The 6,654-nt window shown below is 29.2% G+C and overlaps 2 protein-coding genes across 6 annotated transcripts in view; both read right to left on the reverse strand.

Annotated features, from left to right (window-relative positions):
• LOC126893600 (myotilin-like) overlaps positions 1-6,654 on the reverse strand; it is a 148,403-nt gene that overhangs the window by 111,381 nt on the left and 30,368 nt on the right. The gene's annotated exons all lie outside the window — the stretch shown is intronic.
• The window catches only part of LOC126893602 (uncharacterized), a 105,149-nt gene that overhangs the window by 85,111 nt on the left and 13,384 nt on the right, over positions 1-6,654 (reverse strand). The window lies entirely within an intron of this gene.

Raw genomic sequence — 6,654 nt, forward strand, 5'->3', positions numbered from 1 at the left:
TTTATATATATATTTTGACGACGAGTTCGTCGTTCGAGCTCTTCTCGAGTCCTCCCGTTGGATAAACTGATCAGCCCCAATCTCTCTAATTAGTGGACTACTAAAGGGGTAGAGTTTAGACCCGTCAGCACAGTCTAGCTCAAAAGTAGCAGACTGAAGGGTGGCACCTTGTCAGCCACCAGCACAACTACCTTTTTACTATACCCACTAAAGGACGGTTAAGCCCAAACACTAGCCAGCTCGTTCACTAATTATCAAGATTGACTAAAGGACCAGCAGTCCAACCTAGACTCTAGCCGCACACACACACACAATTTCGAGATCACCGTGAATATAAAATATTTGCGCTAAGCCCAGATTTTTAAATAGTTATTTTATTTACGAAAAGTATTAGACACAAAGTCAAATATAATATAATAATTTAACACAAAAATTAATTAAATCTTACAAAAAGTATAAAGTTATTCTTACATCAACGACCTAACCCGTAACTCGACGTTTCTTCGACAAAACGTCAAGTCTCGTCTCGCCCAGTATCGTCCAGTGTCGTCCCCCTATACTTTTCATGTTTCCCTTTTATATTCTTTTTCCCACCATTATTAATTTGCTTACCCTGCATTTCCCTTTTATATGGAATTATTATATTGTTTAAGAGTTCAAAAATTGCTTACTACTATTGTAAAGCTTATATTATACTAAAATCGACGTAATTCAATACTTCCTCATATAATTACTACATAGGCTACCTATTACTTAAATATGAAAAGTTATCAGGTCGTTTTTCTATTTGGAGTTTACTCCTTAAGAATCGATTTTTATATAAGACCCCATGGTATAGGAATTTTATGAGAAGTAAAATTTATACAAGCGTTAACTAAAAAACGTTGTTTTTCTGCACACCTTTCACTTTAAAATCATTTATGAGTAAACTTGTATATAGCCGACGTGCACAAGTATACAGCGTGACAACAGCATATTATAAATTTGTAATATATATACATAATACATATATAATGTTTAATTAATAATTTTAATTATAAATTAATAATTTATACTTGTACGATATATATTAATTATTTATATTTATAGCATATGATATATGCTGTACATATAAATATCTGTGCCTTTTTTTTAGTATAAATTTAATTAATGAAGTTTACATTCAATTGTACGAACTATACATATCATTAAATATTAAATACATATAATTTATTTACAGTTGAGAAAAAATACATCCAATAAAGCTGAAAATTTAGAACTGTACAAAATACAATGAATTGTATTTTTTATACATCTCAGCATGAAATATTATGAAATATTTAAATCCAAAATTAAAGTCAAAGTTGCTTAATTTTCATATATCATACAAATGCCTTAAATGTGCATATTTTTACAATTTTTTTCATCTCTTTTCATATCAATTATTCAAATTCATTTTTTTTTTTTTTTTAAGATTTCGTTAACATTTTCTTTTAACTACCATTAAGTATATTTAAAATTTTTAAAAATTAGGAAGTTATTGATTTGACATAAAAACAATGTCCAAATTTTTTGTTCACAGTTCTGTAACAATCCATTAAACCAGCTCTAAAAAAACCCAGCATAGTGGTGGTGCGGCACAGTATGGACATAGAACAGTTGAGACAAGTATAAATGATATCTGACAGTGATTAAAATTGATTTGATCATTTTTAAAAAAAGTTATGGCAGTCTTAAGTAAAAATAATTGAAAAAATTTTAAAAATTAGCGATTTTTAAATTTGTAATTTTTTTGGAGATTTTCCCCATTTACGGGGAATGAGGGAAATTGTTTTAATTTTTGAGGGTAATGTCATCGACTAGATACGATTTCTGATATTTTGACGTATCGTTGAAAGAAATCGGTGCTGTGAGAGCTGAAAAAAAAAATGGTAACAGACACAAAAAAAAAAAAATCGAACTAGTAAGAACGGAGTAGTAATCATATCGTTATGTACAACAAATAAGGCAGTAGCTCAAAAAAATCTATTATGAGGTATTTAAATTTTAGGTTTACTCTTCTTATAACAGCTTTCATCAAATTATCGACGATTTAGATTAAATCGGAATTAAACTACTAAAAAAAATGATAAACATATAGCGTGTAATCAGAGAGTAATTTTTATTTTCGATATTCTGAAAAGTGAGAAAAAGTGAGTTACTGCCTTAATCGTTGCGCAAATCGATATGGACAGGCAACAAAAAGCACACGATATAATTATGTTGTAATTAAGGTATTGGTATTATTAATAATACCGATACATCCTTAGCTACATATGGGAGCTGATAATAATTGATTTCTTAGTTTTTTAATAAACAATAAAATAATGTTTCGTATCTAAGAATGTGTAAAATGACAATTAAGGAGAGTTAAGCAAGCTACCTTAATGTGTCGTATAATATTGAAATGAAATTTAGCTCTCTAAAAATGATGGTAAAAGTTCATAGATAAATGAAGTCTAGAAGGGAATATTGTACTACATAACAACTTTTCGTTAATAATACTCTAAATAATTGCATTAACATGTGATCGATTAGTTAATTAAGACACTTCTATTGTTTCTCTTCGATACTATAAAATTTACGAATTATCACATAGTAGAGAGAGTGGGGCAAGTGGTTGCTTCGGGTAAGATAATATTTTTGGATTAAAAAATATAGTAATGTTTTAAACTTTTTTTAAATTATAATTTTATTAACTTAACAATGGCAATTTTTTCAAATATAATTTAAACAAACACATGCTTATTTTAAGTCGTACTTATACCATATTTTTTTGCGAAAACAATGTGATATTGTTATTTTACGACGTATCGTTTTATCTTATGTATGAATATATAAATAAAATTTAATATTTTTGCAATAATTTAAGAATAACATCACAACCAAATATTAAAAACAACCAGTCATTTAGATTAAAAATTGTATAATACATTTTGAGGTCATCTGCAAAAATAATATAATATAACAGTATTTAAAACGGCTATCAATATTGATTAAAAACAATAGAAATTATTCGTATTACTATAAAAATTATTAATTGTAATTTATTGACACTTTTCGGGTATGGTGTGGTGCAGTGGATCAATCAGTCGTCGCCTTAGCGATATGATGTTCTGCTGTACCGTTTGCTGCTGGATGGTCACCCATCCAAGAACTATAACAGTGACACACACTCCTTGTCCCTATATTGCTCCCACAGCCATAAGGTTACGTCAAGTCGGCAGTCGGTGTAAAAACTTGTCAATCGTAAGATAAAGCAAACCCCAAATAGTTTGAATAAAGGCTAAGAGTTGATGATACATTGACACTTTTTTTAACAAAATTAGTTCGCTTCCGATACAACTACAATAAAAGTAGCGTCGCTACAAGCAGTGACTACTTCAACCACTGGAATTACCGTCATAATTATATATATATATAGACTGCAAAATTTTTATAAGTTTATACGATAGAAAAAAATAACACATGTGTTATTTTTTTATCGTAATAGGTTTTGACATTCGATCTCAGTACCGAAGAGGAAAACTTTTTTATGTTGTAGTTTTAGATACTGTATAGAAGAAATATTTTAGAAAATAAAAAATAAAACTCATCCATCTTTATATTCTGGGTGTTAGAGTCTGAAAAACCAATTATTTATAAGGTCATGCAATATTTACTATTTTTGGTGTACCGATCAAAAATTTAGTATTATTTATCTAAAAAAGTATGTACATAATAGCTTACAAAAGTAAACTCATTTAAAGTAGATTTTCTAAATTTTATAACTTGTGTGTAAATTATCTTAAATCAGACGTTCAGAACCGGATTTTCAACACAAGTTAGTGCTTAAAGTGGCATTTTTTTAAGAATGACCATTTTCAGTAATAAAAACATAGGTACAACTAGAGTAAAACTTTTGAGGGTGCTAAATAAATTTTTCTTTGCCCTAAAAAATATTTTCATAGTATAGTGTACATAATGTTCTAATTTTTTTGTGCCCTAGTCATGCTAACTGTATGACATTAAAATCATTTTTTAGTTATAAAATGATTTATTTTAATGGCACCGATTTGTTCAATGCTCATAGCGGCACACTAGTCACGTCGGGCTCTGTAGTCATGTTAATTGTGTGTAGACACAAAACGTAACTTAACTTAGATTATTTTACACAGTGGTAGAGATATTGTTATAAACCTAATAGTTGAGAGAAAGCTTAAAGTTGTTTATTTTGTGTGAAATAATAACATAGTACAGGGAATATATTTGTATAAACAGCAACCGATTTTCCAGTGGTATTTTCCCTTTAATAAACATTCAAGAGAACAAATAACAATAACAATCAAATCCCAAGTCATGCTATTGTATTATTGTATCTAATAATAATAACAACAATAATTCAAATTTTATTATTTATATATATACATATGTATGTTCGTAACACGAAATTACTTAAAACGTAAAGAGTTATTATCTTAATTTTTCAAAACCATTTAAAGTTAATTTTTAGTACACGAAATGCGATTTTTTTTTTAAACGATGAAAAGTTAATTTTCAGATATTGAACTAGTAATTCAAAATATATATATTAAAGAGTAATAAGGGGACTGATTCATGAAAAAAAAAAAAGTATTATACATTCGGGGTCTGACGTAGTGAAAGTAAGGCATTTTTTTGGATTACAATTGATTGATATCTGACAGTAATAAAATTGTAAAACGCTTCGATGCCTATTTTAAAAAAATTGAGAGCGATTATTCATAGAGGACAAATCATTGGAAAGTTTTTCTTTTTTTAATCATATGTCACTTCTTAACAAGCTATAATTTGAAATCACTTTCAATGAGGCGTGTAATCCGTTACTATATAAATCACATAAAAATCGACCATTTTTACAGAAAATTTTGTCATTTTTGTCCTTAATACCCAATAACTCCTAAAAATTCAGATTTCAGATAGCTTATCTTTTTCCATCTTAAAATATGACACGACTTACGTCGCAGAAATGAGGTCGACACTGGTTTTGAGGGTAGAGACCCGTGGGCCGTTTATTAAATGAGCGACAACAGATTATTTTAACAAAAATAAAACAAACCGAAAAGATAAACACAGTAATAATAATCTTCGCATAATATCGCGGCACTTTCGCTGGCGTCGACGGCGCGATGTCCGGCGTAATCCTTGGACGGCAAAATGGTTAGCAGCGTTGTTGGCGACGGTGCGCGGGTGCGGATCGGTTGGTCGACGTTGTCGCCTTCACAACGGGAGGAAGACTCTCGCACCATTTGCGGCGGGTCGTCGTCGGGCGTGCGGCACTTGCTGGACTTTGCCCCATGGCGTATGGCACGCGGTGTTGGTCAGTCAAATACTCATAAAATAGAGCGACGGCTGATAAAGGTGGCACGAGTCGCGAGGCATCGTGTATAACGAAGCGGCGCGGGCCGTGTCACAGTAAAAGTTTGAAAATTTGACAAATCAATTATTAGTTATGAAGAATTTTCGGTTTTGTATTTTTTTTTTATTTTAAAAAACCTTGCAAGAGGATTACACTAATTTTCATAAATATTATATAAATCTAATTGACATAGTATAGAAAGTTAAACTTATTTGAATTATTTTGCCAATTTAAAGTCAAGAAAAATAAATTTGAAATTTGAATTAGATTAAGTTGCTGTTTTATATCCACTCAGAAAATCTGATGTACGGTTGTCGACTCGGTAAAAGTTCGAAATTCATTTGGAATTGAAATTTTTTCTTAATTCAAAACATAAAAAAAAAACATATAGTACATTAAATACTTTCTCAGCTTTGTATGGAAGCTAAAATCGAAAATGTTAACAAAAAAATAGCACATTGTTGAATTCGGTAGCCATTTTCACTAAGAAGACAAAATAAAGTTCGAATTTTTTTTGTTCATAGTAAAGTATACTACATAAAGTTTAATTTAAGATATATATATAAGTGTCAGAATTTCCAGAACAATTTCAAAAGTTAAGTTGAAAAGGTACATTATTGTCGAAAAGTTTCCATTTTGAATCCCTTCCTGTGGGCAGATAAAGGGTCGGATTTTTAAAATAAATATTTCAAATGATAGGTAAATAACCTATTACATTTAGCAATTTCTAAAATTGTAAGTTTTTGGCGGATTTTCCCAAGTTACGGAGAACGAGGGTAATGTCTTCGACTAGATACGATTTGTGATCATTTGACATATTGTTCATCAAAATCGATTCGTTGAAAGCTAAGAATAAGTGATAAAAAATATAAAAAAAAAACTTACCATAGTAAAGTTAATACCTTCTCAGCTTCGCAACGAAGCTAAAATCAAAATTAGTAATAATTTAAAACAATTTTTTATTTTTAATTATTTTTTTATAAGTAAATACTCATTTTTTAATAATGAGTAATATTATCAAAACTTAAGTGATAGAAAAAGTCTAATTTCAGATTTGAAAACAATGCAAAAAGTTGATTTAGAAAAGTATATTTTTGATTCTGATGAAAGTTCCTTGTAGACAAATGCATTTATTCATAAAAATATTTTTTTTTATAATATTGCATCAAGCCCTTAATTTTTTAGCTTCGATGAGAAGCTGAGAAGGTATTGGTTTTACTAAGATGTGTTTTTTTTTTTTTTTTTTTTTTTTTTTTTTT

Source organism: Daktulosphaira vitifoliae, unplaced genomic scaffold (genome assembly GCF_025091365.1).
Source record: "Daktulosphaira vitifoliae isolate Bord-2020 unplaced genomic scaffold, ASM2509136v1 Scaffold_1, whole genome shotgun sequence".
NCBI classification, from domain to species: domain Eukaryota; kingdom Metazoa; phylum Arthropoda; class Insecta; order Hemiptera; family Phylloxeridae; genus Daktulosphaira; species Daktulosphaira vitifoliae.